The sequence below is a fragment of the Crinia signifera genome, chromosome 1, assembly GCF_055691185.1.
Source record: "Crinia signifera chromosome 1, ASM5569118v1, whole genome shotgun sequence".
NCBI classification, from domain to species: Eukaryota; Metazoa; Chordata; class Amphibia; order Anura; family Myobatrachidae; genus Crinia; species Crinia signifera.
In genome coordinates, this window is record NC_139217.1 from 42,698,708 (window position 1) to 42,714,282 (window position 15,575).

A 15,575-nucleotide genomic window follows, 5' to 3' on the forward strand; every position below is an offset into this window, starting at 1 on the left:
GAGGGAGAGACCCCAAAAAACGAATCATCCAGTAAAATCACAACCTAAAGGAATTTTTAACCTTTCCAAGCATACACTGAGTGAGGCAGAAACAACACTTCTAAATAGGGGCTTATCCTTTGCCCCAACAGGAGGAATGAACAAATTCGAAACTTATATAGATTTGAACAAATTTGTGAGAAAATTGACATTAAAAAGACATTTCGCCAGGAAAGAAAATGCCAGCATCCAGAACTACGAGAACCAATCAAAATCAGGATTAAAACCGGTATCTAAGTACTATCCCCTAGAATCGAAAGGGAACAACATTGGGATATTCTATGATTTAGTCAAGAAGGACCTTTGTGACAAAGAAATAGAACCCATCGCACACAAGAATCTATCAAACTCAGAGAGAGAAGCATTGAAGAAACTCAAGGATAACCCTGATATTATCCTAAAACAAGCTGACAAAGGGGGAGGTTTGGTCATTATGGATCGGGAGGCCTATGTACGCGAAGCAAACAGGTTACTGAATGACAAGACTTCATACATAACTCTGAAACAGGACCCAAAAGAAGGTTTCATTGAAGAACTCAGAATACTGCTACTGCAAGGCCTACGGGACAAAATAATAACCAAAGAAGAGTACCAATACCTTATGAGGTCCAACCCCATCACCCCTATATTCTATTTCCTGCCAAAGATCCACAAATCTTTAGTCGATCCACCGGGACGTCCAATAGTGGCAGGAATAGATTCCCTGACCTCTAATCTCTCTGAGTATGTAGATATTTTTTTACGTAAATATGTGATGAACCTACCCGCATTTTTAAAAGACACAACCTCAGTTTTAAATCTTTTTAGAAGTTTCACATGGAAGGATTCTTTTTATTGGGCCACGATAGATGTCCAGTCGCTGTACACATGCATAGAACATGAAGTCGGAATCAAAGCATGCAAGGAATTCCTGGAGGAGGACGACACAATCACCCCTCAACACAAAACTTTTATATGTGACATCATGATGTTTATTTTAAGTCACAACTATTTTAAGTTTTTAGACCAGTTTTTTCTACAGAGATGCGGCACAGCGATGGGCACTATCTTTGCACCAAGTTTTGCCAATCTTTTTATGGGGTACTGGGAAAAGCGTTTTATCCACACAGACCATGCTTTTAAGGACAATGTCAAGTTTTACAGAAGGTATATTGATGACATTTTAATCGTGTGGGAAGGCGATGAAGCTATGTTTTCCGATTTTTTAAAATACATCAGTAACAATCAAATGAACCTCAAATTCACGTCAAGCATTAACAAAACCCAGATCGAGTTTCTGGACCTGATACTGGTAGGTGAGGGTACCAAAGTGCACACAAAGAATTTTATCAAGCAAGTTGACACAAACAGCTACCTTCACTTCAAAAGTAATCACTTACGGAAATGGAAGGAGAACATTCCGTTCTCCCAGTTCAACCGTATTAAAAGGAATTGCAACAAGGAAGAAGAATGTGCCACCCAACTTGAATTGTACAAACAAAGATTTGAAGAAAAAGAATATCCCACCGAAGTTTTAAATAATGCATTATCTAAAGTTAACAACATCCAAAGAGATGAGTTACTGGAATATAACAAAAAAGAAGAGAGAAAGGAAACAGTATCTTTCATCACCACCTATAACCAACACGAATGTAAGATTAAACAGAGCCTTAAAAGACACTGGAACGTACTCCTGATGGATCCCACCCTGAAGGACATCTTACCACCAAACCCCCAAGTCATATTCAGAAAATCTAAAAACCTGAAGGATATCCTAGCACCAAGCCTTCTAAAGAATCCACAAACAAACATAGGAATCAAGTGTGTAGGCTCATATAAATGTGGGAAATGCAACATATGCAAGTTCGTTCATCCAAACAGAAAAAAGTTCACCAATCACAATAACACAAAGGACTACACCATAAAAGATTTCATCAACTGCAACACAAGCTCAGTAATTTATCTTCTGGAATGCCCTTGTAACCTGAAGTATGTTGGAAAAACTAAGAGACCGCTAAAACTGAGGATCCAGGAACACAACCGAAATATTAAGAACAAGATAGACAGCCACGCCATTTACAAACATTTTGAAAGTCACCACAACGCCAATCCTGATGGACTAACCTTTAAGGCAATCGAACTGGTCAAAATGGGACCCAGAGGTGGAGATTTGGCGACAAGATTATCACAGAGAGAAATGTACTGGATCTTCGAGTTGGATACCATGCATCCACAGGGTTTCAATGACAGCTACGAAATAGCACCATTCTTATAAGGTCAAAACGTACCTTTTCTTACTGGCACTTCTCCTATCACAACTTTTGTACACACCCTTTTTTTAAATTATTAATAAAATAAAGTTTCTAAACATCTAAAAAACTGTCATGGCATTTATCTACAGTCATACCACACTATGTGACGCCCAATCTCGTCCGATCTTGGAAGCTAAGCAGTGTTGGGCCTGGCTAGTACCAAGAAGGGAGACCCCTTGGGAAAACCAGGTGCTGTAGTGACAAAAATGACGACTGACCTTGATGTTAATCAGCTGTCCTAATGTATCACCAATTATCTCTTTTTTAAACCTACACCATTAATTATTCTCACCTATTAAGTATCACCAACTCTTATAAACCTATCTTCACATATAAGCACCATCCATTTCTATATATACCACAGTTAGTAAACACATGTATATATGCACATACAAAATAAATAATATTGTTTAGTCCTCACGCTTCTTAAACATCACTTTCCTTTCTCGTTCCAAATACACCTCTTAATTTTAAATGAATTTGGAAAAATCCTGTTATTTATGCATAAATACTTAGAATAATTTCACTGCATCAGAATAAAAATATGCAGAGTGTCTAAATTATCCATCTAAATTGGAGCATCCTCACTCTTTATTTGTTTTCATAGGCACTAATATGTGCAACACTACTGAAATGTAGATTTTATTATAAGTATCCACGGTCCCCCCTTTTTTTACCTAGTAGTAAATTATATCTCTGATTAGGTGCCTCAACAAAGATGGCCGCCGCAATGTACTGTATCATCAATTTAAGCACTATAGCACTTTATTCTGAACATTAACGTTCGAAATATCCCCTATTAAGTGTACCATATAAGCGCAGAATACACAGATATGAAAGTATGTTTTATATATTTACGATGTCCCCCTTTTATCTGCTTTTATATATCGCGGAATTTAACAAGCTACCTCCACCAAGATGGCCACCGTATAAAATCAATCTTTCTAAACAAGCTACCAAGATCTACTAGAAAATGGCCGCCGGCACCCAGGGAAACGGACACTACATCCTGAGAATGCCTAAGACTCTATCTGGTCGTCTGACGGTCGGCGCATGCGCAATGCGCAAAGAAGGTCAAAACAAGCCTTACACAAACTTGGACATGCGCAGTTTGACTGCCTTGATGCCGGAAACGTGGCGGAAGTGCCGCTAATTATCGTTTCATACGCATTTGGGACTTGTATAAATGTTTATGTACATTTTCTGTTCTTTCTGAATATAGCGATTGTCTGATTATACATAGCTAATAATATTAACAGCATTTTGATAAAGAAAATAACTGTTTAAATAGCCTTATAGCCCTGCATACCAATTTATCACAGGAAGTGATGTCATATAGCCAGGAGACAGACATACAGGTATAAATACCGGTCTGGTCTCAGTTGCCTGTTACCCCTTGATGAAGTCACATCGACGAAACGCGTTGGGCAACCTCTGATCTCCATCCTTTTTTAAAGTTAAGCAAATCTCCTTTATATCTTTTATTTGATTTTAGGAAGATTGTGTTTTTATTCTCCTCCATTTTTCCCTTGTATTTTTGTATTTTTGTACTTTTTATCTTTACATCTTAAAAATTGTCCACCTTTTTATACGTACTTTTTTGTCTTATATTGTCATCTAAAATAAATTATTTTATTACTATACCCAGCTCAGCAATTAGTCGCCGCTATCTTTATCCACTTTTTTTTATACCTTTTAAGTGTTCTACCGACACTAATTCTTAAAGAATTGGCAGACACCCTCTATAATATAAGGGAAAATTGCTGGTGATATTATTGTTTCCTAGAGGAGCACAAGTGGCGCCGCTCATCCAAAATACATAGACATTTCTTCCAGGTATCTTTTGAGAGGCTGCCTGGTGCTATTTCCACTCCAAAAGAATGTTTGGAGCAAACGTACGCACCAACAAAAGACAAGATTGGTGTCAAAAGATTTTTAATGAAAATGAGGTAACAACTGCACCCTCAGACACATGTGATCTAGATGACAAATTCTGGACAATTGAACGTTTACTAGCCAAGGAAATGAAAGCATGGTGGGACATTAAGGGACTCGAACAATACATCTCAGTTGGACGCATCCCGAGAGGCCTCAGATTGACCAAACAACCAACATTTGGCAACATGGACACTGATTTCATTGGTAAGTGGGATGCGATCCTACACAATTGTTCCATCAACCTAATGAAACTAATAGTTGATGAGAAGAAAAAAGCTCTAATAACGTTAGAAGAGGAAATAAGAAACAAAGAGGCCGCACTTGAACCATACAAGGATAAGGAAGATTACAAAATAAATGAAAAAGTCTTGAACTTAAAAATCGACAGGATGGAGGAAGAAGTGATTAAAACAAAGGAAAAGAAATTCCTAAGAGATAAACATGACTACGAACAGGGCAAGGTGAAAAATTGGAGCAGATTCTCCAATGCACCGTACCAACAAAGAAATTATCAAAGACAATCCAATCAAGTAACCAGAAACAAAATAAAAGTTTACAACTCCCCGAAAACACCACAACTCCGAACATTTAACCGGTACACACCACTACAGAGATTAAAATCCACTGGGGATGATTTTTTATCCACAGACACAGCCACCAGGATACGGGAAACCACGAGACAAAGCGTCAAGGAGGATGTAAAAATAGCATCCCCCCTCAAAAGAAGATTTGTAGAAGAAGAGGAAAGAGGGGCGGCAGGAGGGAGAGACCCCAAAAAACGAATCATCCAGTAAAATCACAACCTAAAGGAATTTTTAACCTTTCCAAGCATACACTGAGTGAGGCAGAAACAACACTTCTAAATAGGGGCTTATCCTTTGCCCCAACAGGAGGAATGAACAAATTCGAAACTTATATAGATTTGAACAAATTTGTGAGAAAATTGACATTAAAAAGACATTTCGCCAGGAAAGAAAATGCCAGCATCCAGAACTACGAGAACCAATCAAAATCAGGATTAAAACCGGTATCTAAGTACTATCCCCTAGAATCGAAAGGGAACAACATTGGGATATTCTATGATTTAGTCAAGAAGGACCTTTGTGACAAAGAAATAGAACCCATCGCACACAAGAATCTATCAAACTCAGAGAGAGAAGCATTGAAGAAACTCAAGGATAACCCTGATATTATCCTAAAACAAGCTGACAAAGGGGGAGGTTTGGTCATTATGGATCGGGAGGCCTATGTACGCGAAGCAAACAGGTTACTGAATGACAAGACTTCATACATAACTCTGAAACAGGACCCAAAAGAAGGTTTCATTGAAGAACTCAGAATACTGCTACTGCAAGGCCTACGGGACAAAATAATAACCAAAGAAGAGTACCAATACCTTATGAGGTCCAACCCCATCACCCCTATATTCTATTTCCTGCCAAAGATCCACAAATCTTTAGTCGATCCACCGGGACGTCCAATAGTGGCAGGAATAGATTCCCTGACCTCTAATCTCTCTGAGTATGTAGATATTTTTTTACGTAAATATGTGATGAACCTACCCGCATTTTTAAAAGACACAACCTCAGTTTTAAATCTTTTTAGAAGTTTCACATGGAAGGATTCTTTTTATTGGGCCACGATAGATGTCCAGTCGCTGTACACATGCATAGAACATGAAGTCGGAATCAAAGCATGCAAGGAATTCCTGGAGGAGGACGACACAATCACCCCTCAACACAAAACTTTTATATGTGACATCATGATGTTTATTTTAAGTCACAACTATTTTAAGTTTTTAGACCAGTTTTTTCTACAGAGATGCGGCACAGCGATGGGCACTATCTTTGCACCAAGTTTTGCCAATCTTTTTATGGGGTACTGGGAAAAGCGTTTTATCCACACAGACCATGCTTTTAAGGACAATGTCAAGTTTTACAGAAGGTATATTGATGACATTTTAATCGTGTGGGAAGGCGATGAAGCTATGTTTTCCGATTTTTTAAAATACATCAGTAACAATCAAATGAACCTCAAATTCACGTCAAGCATTAACAAAACCCAGATCGAGTTTCTGGACCTGATACTGGTAGGTGAGGGTACCAAAGTGCACACAAAGAATTTTATCAAGCAAGTTGACACAAACAGCTACCTTCACTTCAAAAGTAATCACTTACGGAAATGGAAGGAGAACATTCCGTTCTCCCAGTTCAACCGTATTAAAAGGAATTGCAACAAGGAAGAAGAATGTGCCACCCAACTTGAATTGTACAAACAAAGATTTGAAGAAAAAGAATATCCCACCGAAGTTTTAAATAATGCATTATCTAAAGTTAACAACATCCAAAGAGATGAGTTACTGGAATATAACAAAAAAGAAGAGAGAAAGGAAACAGTATCTTTCATCACCACCTATAACCAACACGAATGTAAGATTAAACAGAGCCTTAAAAGACACTGGAACGTACTCCTGATGGATCCCACCCTGAAGGACATCTTACCACCAAACCCCCAAGTCATATTCAGAAAATCTAAAAACCTGAAGGATATCCTAGCACCAAGCCTTCTAAAGAATCCACAAACAAACATAGGAATCAAGTGTGTAGGCTCATATAAATGTGGGAAATGCAACATATGCAAGTTCGTTCATCCAAACAGAAAAAAGTTCACCAATCACAATAACACAAAGGACTACACCATAAAAGATTTCATCAACTGCAACACAAGCTCAGTAATTTATCTTCTGGAATGCCCTTGTAACCTGAAGTATGTTGGAAAAACTAAGAGACCGCTAAAACTGAGGATCCAGGAACACAACCGAAATATTAAGAACAAGATAGACAGCCACGCCATTTACAAACATTTTGAAAGTCACCACAACGCCAATCCTGATGGACTAACCTTTAAGGCAATCGAACTGGTCAAAATGGGACCCAGAGGTGGAGATTTGGCGACAAGATTATCACAGAGAGAAATGTACTGGATCTTCGAGTTGGATACCATGCATCCACAGGGTTTCAATGACAGCTACGAAATAGCACCATTCTTATAAGGTCAAAACGTACCTTTTCTTACTGGCACTTCTCCTATCACAACTTTTGTACACACCCTTTTTTTAAATTATTAATAAAATAAAGTTTCTAAACATCTAAAAAACTGTCATGGCATTTATCTACAGTCATACCACACTATGTGACGCCCAATCTCGTCCGATCTTGGAAGCTAAGCAGTGTTGGGCCTGGCTAGTACCAAGAAGGGAGACCCCTTGGGAAAACCAGGTGCTGTAGTGACAAAAATGACGACTGACCTTGATGTTAATCAGCTGTCCTAATGTATCACCAATTATCTCTTTTTTAAACCTACACCATTAATTATTCTCACCTATTAAGTATCACCAACTCTTATAAACCTATCTTCACATATAAGCACCATCCATTTCTATATATACCACAGTTAGTAAACACATGTATATATGCACATACAAAATAAATAATATTGTTTAGTCCTCACGCTTCTTAAACATCACTTTCCTTTCTCGTTCCAAATACACCTCTTAATTTTAAATGAATTTGGAAAAATCCTGTTATTTATGCATAAATACTTAGAATAATTTCACTGCATCAGAATAAAAATATGCAGAGTGTCTAAATTATCCATCTAAATTGGAGCATCCTCACTCTTTATTTGTTTTCATAGGCACTAATATGTGCAACACTACTGAAATGTAGATTTTATTATAAGTATCCACGGTCCCCCCTTTTTTTACCTAGTAGTAAATTATATCTCTGATTAGGTGCCTCAACAAAGATGGCCGCCGCAATGTACTGTATCATCAATTTAAGCACTATAGCACTTTATTCTGAACATTAACGTTCGAAATATCCCCTATTAAGTGTACCATATAAGCGCAGAATACACAGATATGAAAGTATGTTTTATATATTTACGATGTCCCCCTTTTATCTGCTTTTATATATCGCGGAATTTAACAAGCTACCTCCACCAAGATGGCCACCGTATAAAATCAATCTTTCTAAACAAGCTACCAAGATCTACTAGAAAATGGCCGCCGGCACCCAGGGAAACGGACACTACATCCTGAGAATGCCTAAGACTCTATCTGGTCGTCTGACGGTCGGCGCATGCGCAATGCGCAAAGAAGGTCAAAACAAGCCTTACACAAACTTGGACATGCGCAGTTTGACTGCCTTGATGCCGGAAACGTGGCGGAAGTGCCGCTAATTATCGTTTCATACGCATTTGGGACTTGTATAAATGTTTATGTACATTTTCTGTTCTTTCTGAATATAGCGATTGTCTGATTATACATAGCTAATAATATTAACAGCATTTTGATAAAGAAAATAACTGTTTAAATAGCCTTATAGCCCTGCATACCAATTTATCACAGGAAGTGATGTCATATAGCCAGGAGACAGACATACAGGTATAAATACCGGTCTGGTCTCAGTTGCCTGTTACCCCTTGATGAAGTCACATCGACGAAACGCGTTGGGCAACCTCTGATCTCCATCCTTTTTTAAAGTTAAGCAAATCTCCTTTATATCTTTTATTTGATTTTAGGAAGATTGTGTTTTTATTCTCCTCCATTTTTCCCTTGTATTTTTGTATTTTTGTACTTTTTATCTTTACATCTTAAAAATTGTCCACCTTTTTATACGTACTTTTTTGTCTTATATTGTCATCTAAAATAAATTATTTTATTACTATACCCAGCTCAGCAATTAGTCGCCGCTATCTTTATCCACTTTTTTTTATACCTTTTAAGTGTTCTACCGACACTAATTCTTAAAGAATTGGCAGACACCCTCTATAATATAAGGGAAAATTGCTGGTGATATTATTGTTTCCTAGAGGAGCACAAGTGGCGCCGCTCATCCAAAATACATAGATATATATATATATATATATATATATATATATATATATATAGTAGTGGGATGAGCCGGCACTCCAAATGGGGATGATGCTGTAATAGCTGACCTGGTGCCCTCCAGCTTGGACATGTAGTCCTGATAGGCTGACTTGGAGCGTGGCAGGGACGTGATGACGTCAGAGAGAGGCGCCGGGTTTACACACAGCCTTCTCAATGGCGGTGTGTTTGTCACTGCACGCCGGTGAAGCGGAAGCGGGGACTGGACCTGGATAGCGCAGGTGAGTGGGGCGGCGCTGGTTGACCCAGGTGGGGGGAGTTTTCAATCACTTGTTTGAGTACTTATATGTGTGGTTTTTAGCACTGTTGTATATCCCTGAGGACGGGCCAGGAGCCCGAAACATGTTGGATGACTGAATACAAATTTTCTACACTTTGCAATAAATCCGGGAGTGCCGCTTGATTCCTACCCCTATATATATATATATATATATATATATATATATATATATATATATATATATGATAAAAACATTTCAAGGTTTGGTATATAAACAGAAATTGGAACTAAACTAAATACATTACAGTAAATAGCTGGATTTTTAAAAATATCTCAACTGCCAGAATCTATGGGAATGAAAAACTTGTGTCCATAAACAAAGAGAGGGAAGGAGAGAGAGATAGGGAAGGAGAGAGAGAGGGGGAGGGAAGGAGAGCGAGAGAGAGAGAGAGAGGAGAGAGAGAGAGAGAGAGAGAGGGAGAGAGAGGGGGAGAGAGAGAGAGAGAGAGAGGGAGGGGGGAGAGAGACAGATGAATTTAGACCTTTTTTGCACCAAAGATCACATCCATGCATCACACATTTGAAGGGTCAGCACATCAGTGGGGGTGTTTTGACCTCCCCCCCCCCCCCAGCAGTCCTCACCTTAACACTGCCGCGGCCCGAGCCGGGAGCTAGGAGGATGCGAAGCTGCGGAGTGCTGCAGAGAACGGCAAGACATCAAATGTTTTGGTGCGCGGGGACTCGGGCGGACAGACGGGGGTGTGAATAGGAAAACTTTGAGAATGTCTGTACTGTTAGCGAGTACAGCACACACAGCTGGAAGATATATCTGCAGAACGGGACAGTGACAGTCCCATTCTGCGATGTATCTTTCTGCTGTGTGTGCTGTACTCACTTGGAGAACAAGGGTGCAGTTGCGCGCTCACCGCTTCAGCCTGGAGTCCAGCGGCAAATGTCTCCGGCAGTTCCACCCCTGCCTGTGCTGGGGGATGCTGATGGCTTTCCGGGGGCAGCGGAAGTATGTTAGTTAGTGCTGCTCAGACTGGAGGGAGGCGGTCCGGCGGTCGTGTCATGAGGTCATTATGCTAATGACACGGCCGCCCGGCACTAGGCAGAAAAGCGGCCCACAAGGCCATCGGCCCTTCTGGCATTTGCCAGAAGTGCCAGATGGCCAGTCCGGCCCTGCAGGAGTCCCAGACAGGTTCAGTGGATCTGGATATGGAACTACATACACACTGACAATTAGTGGAGTGACAGCAGAGGATGAGGCAGACTATCACTGTCAGCAGTATGTGAGTTTCCCTCTCACACAGTGATACAGAGCCGTACAATAACCTCCTTCCTCTTTCTGTATAAGAGATGTGTCTCATATGAATGTAATAATAGGCAGGCTGACTTTTGCTGTTGGCCATTGTGTTGTTGGTGTACTATGGTATCATACCTCCTAACATGACCCTCTCCAGGAGGAAAACAATGCTCTGCTCCTGGACTTACCTCTCAATGTATGATTACCCTCATCTGTGTTGAACGGGCTAATTGATAAGAAAGGTGTTTTACCACAGGTAAAAAAAAAAGGTCTGTGTATTCTACTGGAGAATATGTGAGGCGCCTTAACTGGAGTTGTTTCCCCAGAGCAGCTGCTTGAGTAATAGGGGTAGTAGTCACTCCCTATTGGATTGCACAACAGAAAAAAAAATGAAAAAGAAGCAGCGCTACAACTACAATGAATGAAGGACTCTGTTAACAATTAAATGTTCCTTTTATAAAGACTGAACACACCTACAATTACATTACATGCATATACATAAAATTACAATAACATTTAAGAGATTAATAAAAAGGAGGGTTCTCACGTTACACATTTACTGGATCCAGGAGTACTGTAGGTATTGAATGATATGTCCTTCTTAGGGTACGTGCACTTTACTATTACCACCATGATGGTGCCACTTTCTATCCAGAAATACTAAAGCTGCCCATTACCCGACCTTCCAGTGGACATTTGGGGCCCCATGATATACGAAAGGGGCTTGGGTTCAGCTATACATCTATTTCTTTGGAGAAATCCTACAGACTCATCCTCGTTTTACCACAGGTGATGGCAATCATACATTACCAGGGAAGTCCAGGAGCGGAGCAATGTGTCCCTCCTGGAGAGGGTCATGTTGGGAGGTATGTGGTATATACTAGGAATGTGCACCGGACACTTTTTGTGTTTTGGCACTGGATCTCCAGCCATGAATTGGATATGGATGTGTTCTGAAACACCACCCTTACGTGTTTTGTGTTTTGGAACTGTTTTTTTTTTTTTTTTGAGGGAAACATAAACACCACTAAAATGGTCAATTTTTTTTGCTCCTACGCTACTATTTTCCTCAATAACATAAATTTCCGCTCATTTCCAGTCTATTCGAAAACCTCACACCTCACAATGTTTTTAAGCCAAAAGGTTGCACGTAGGTAGCTGGATGACTTTGCCAAGGGACACGTGGGCAGCACAAACACTGGACCTATACGGCACACTTAGAAGCACCGCTGGACTGATTTGGCACACTAAGCAGCACCCCTGGACTGATATGGCACACTAAGCAGCACCCCTGGACTGATATGGCACACTAAGCAGCACCCCTGGACTGATATGGCACACTTAGTAGCACCACTGGACTGATATGGCACACTTAGTAGCACCACTGGACTTCTATGTCACACTTAGCAGCACCCCTGGACTGATATGGCACACTTAGTAGCACCACTGGACTGATATGGCACACTTAGTAGCACCACTGGACTTCTATGTCACACTTAGCAGCACCCCTGGACTGATACTGAACACTTAACATCACCCCTGGACTGATATGTCACACTTAGCAGCACCCCTGGACTGATACTGAACACTTAGCATCACCCCTGGACTGATATGGCACACTTAGCAGCACCCTGGCCTGGACTGATACTGAACACTTAGCATCACCCCTGGACTGATATGGTACACTTAGCAGCACCCTGGACTGATATGGCACACTTAGCAGCACCCTTGGCCTAATATGGAACACTTAGTAGAACCCCTGGCCTGATATGACACATTTAGCAGCACCCCTGGACTGATATTGCACACTTAGCAGCACCCCTGGACTGATACAGCACACTTGCCTCACCCCAGGAATTATACAGCAGACTTGGCTCACCCCAATAATTATACGGCACAGTTGACGGCACCCCTGACCTGATACAGTACACATGGGGGCACACATGGAATTATACTGCACACATGGTGGCACTCCGGCAGTTAAAAAAAACAACTTTTTTATTCTTCTAATAAAAAAAAGGCAGCTCCCTAGGAACTATATGGCTGATTTAGACTCTCCCCAAAAATTATATGACACACTTGGCTCGCCCTAGAAATTAAATTAAACACTTGGCTCACTGCAAAAATTATATGACACCCTTGGCTCACCCAGAAACTATATGACACATTTGGTCTGAAATTCTATGGGACATTTGCAGTTTAAAAAAAAAATGGTACTTGTTTCCTAGGAGGGCGCCCACGATTTTGATCTTAGGCATCGCAAGGAAAAAAATCGCGTCGGTCGCATCGCATGCGGCCAAAAAATCGCATGCGATGCGACCGACGCGATTACCACGATTTTACATAGGGAACAATGTTAAATGGCTCAATTGACCCGATTTCACATAGGCAACAATGTTAAATGGCCCACAGACCCCAAATACCCACCCTGAAGTGTGAAATGGCCCCCCAATTGTTAACGCCACCCCACGATCAACGTCAACCCGAAGCATGGCGAGTGCAGCGAGCCCACGGGGGGCGGCGTTACGCGTCCTCCGACCTTTTTATACCCCTACTATCCACGTCGGCGTGGAGAATAGAAAGTGTGGCGAGCGCAGCGTGCCCCGTTAGGAGACACGGATTACTTAACATGTATTCCGCATCCCCTCGCGGTTCTTGCTGCGCTCGGCACGCTTCAGGCTCGTATTCCGCGTCCCCTCACGGGGCTCGCTGCGCTCGCCACGCTTCGGGCTCACTTTCTATTCTCAACTCCACGCCGCCGTGGATAGTGGGGGTATGAAAAGGTCGGAGGACGTGTACTGCCGCCCCTCGCGGGCTCGCTGCGCTCGCCACGCTTCGGGCTTGGCGGCTCGCTGCGCTCGCCACACTTTCTATTCTCAACTCCACGCCTCCGTGGATAGTGGGGGTATGAAAAGGTCGGAGGATGCGTACCGCCGCCCCCTCGCGGGCTTGCTGCGGCTCGCCACGCTTCGGGTTGACGTTGATCGTGGGGTGGCGTTAACAATTGGGGGGCCATTTCACACTTCAGGGTGGCTATTTGGGGTCTGTGGGCCATTTAACATTGTTCCCTATGTAAAATCGGGTCTATTGGGCCATTTAACATGGTTCCCTATGTAAAATCGGTAATCGCATCGGTCGCATCGCATGCAATTTTTTGGCCGCGACCGACGCGATTTACATTTTACCATGCATTTCTATGTAAAATTGCGGCCCTCGCATCGGTCGCATCGCTTGCCATTATAATGGCATGCGATGTACATGCGATGCTCGCGATGGGCGCCCTTCTAGGAAACAAGTACCAAAAAAATACTTATTTTTCTTTTAATCAAAGTAAGCAGGCAGCTTCCCAGGACATGTGGCAGCACCCCTGACCTTATACAGATCACATAGTGGCACACATAGAATTATATGGCACAGAAGGCGGAACTCCTGGACTGATACAGAACACATAGAATTATATGGCACACATGGTGACAATGGCGTAACTACCAAGGGGTGCAGCTGCTATGGGGCCCAGAGCTGAAGGGGCCCATCTTTACTGTCTAAGTAATACGTTTTACATACATTTATCACGTAGAAAGTAAAGTAATAACAATAGTGTGCAATTAAAACACTGTGCAGCTAAGTATATGTACACCAAAGGGTAAACATCCAGAAAAACACCCCAATGATACTAGAGAAGCAAAAAGGAGGTGTATAACACAAAGCTCCCGGTGTATAACCTTTATAACATAATAAATTCTGAGATACCATTTTTAATTCTATTCCCAATACATAGATGAAAATAATTTCACCACATGGACACTTGGATGTCCTAATATTCAGGAATGATGGATGCCTGAAATGATAGCCACCTGTTCTCACAATTCATGCGATAGGGGCAGGACGGGCTCTACCATTAGGCAGCTTTATGCAGTTGCCTAAGGCGCCGGGCTCTGGGGGGCCACCACCAAGTCTGCCTATTAAAAAATTACGGATGTCTCTGAGGATCCCTGTTGTACTTAATGCAGTTGGCTGCTCTGGAACTTCTAAGAACTGGGCTCCATACTTTCCCTTGAGGCATACTTCCCTACTTTGCTGCCCCCTCCTTCTTGTACTCTGTTGTGGGTGGCAAAGGAAGGCCTCCGGGGAAAGCAGGGGACTTGCCCACCGTTCCCAGGGTGGGGCTAGGAGCACCAACCAATATTTTTGGGAGCCTCCCTGACATTCCGGAAGGTTAGTAAAGTATGTCATTAGGGGTTGGGAAGCAGTTATTGGTGGCAGTATGGGGGGGGGGGGGTTGCAGTAGGTTGAAGTTTTGCCTAGGGTGCTGAGAAGCCTTACACCAGCCCTGGATAGGGGTGGTATAATAGTAAACGCAAATAGTGCAAATTATCTTCGATAAAAAATACATTTAATAATCGTAAACACTTACAATATGCAGACAATATAAAAAGCATAAAAGATTTGCACAGTTGCAAGCAGCAGGGTCAGGTGGAATAAGCAGGATCATTCATAGGTCCATTGACCAGTCCGGAACAGAAGATGGAGTCCTCATCTGAATCACCGCAATGACAGATAGAAGCCTTCCTCTGGGGGACTGTCCTTGTCACACTCTGTTATGGAGAATAGGATTACTATATAATCTCAGATGAGGGGAAATGAGGGAGACCTTCACCATACACAATGAAAGAGCAAAATACCATACATCCCTTTCAGGGGATAGGCGTCTCCTCTTCACTGTGATTTGATTACTGGTCAGGGACTGTCAAAGTTGATCTATCCTTCCAATCGTCACCATTCAACATGTATCCCACATAAAATATAGCAAGGGATAAAGCAATATAA

The 15,575-nt window shown here is 41.7% G+C and overlaps 2 pseudogenes; both read left to right on the forward strand.

Moving 5' to 3' along the window:
* Positions 1–2,411: 2,411 nt before the first annotated feature.
* Positions 2,412–2,531, forward strand: LOC146037024 (5S ribosomal RNA; annotated as a pseudogene).
* A 4,907-nt stretch (positions 2,532–7,438) lies between these two features.
* Positions 7,439–7,558, forward strand: LOC146037028 (5S ribosomal RNA; annotated as a pseudogene).
* The last annotated feature ends 8,017 nt before the right edge of the window (positions 7,559–15,575 follow it).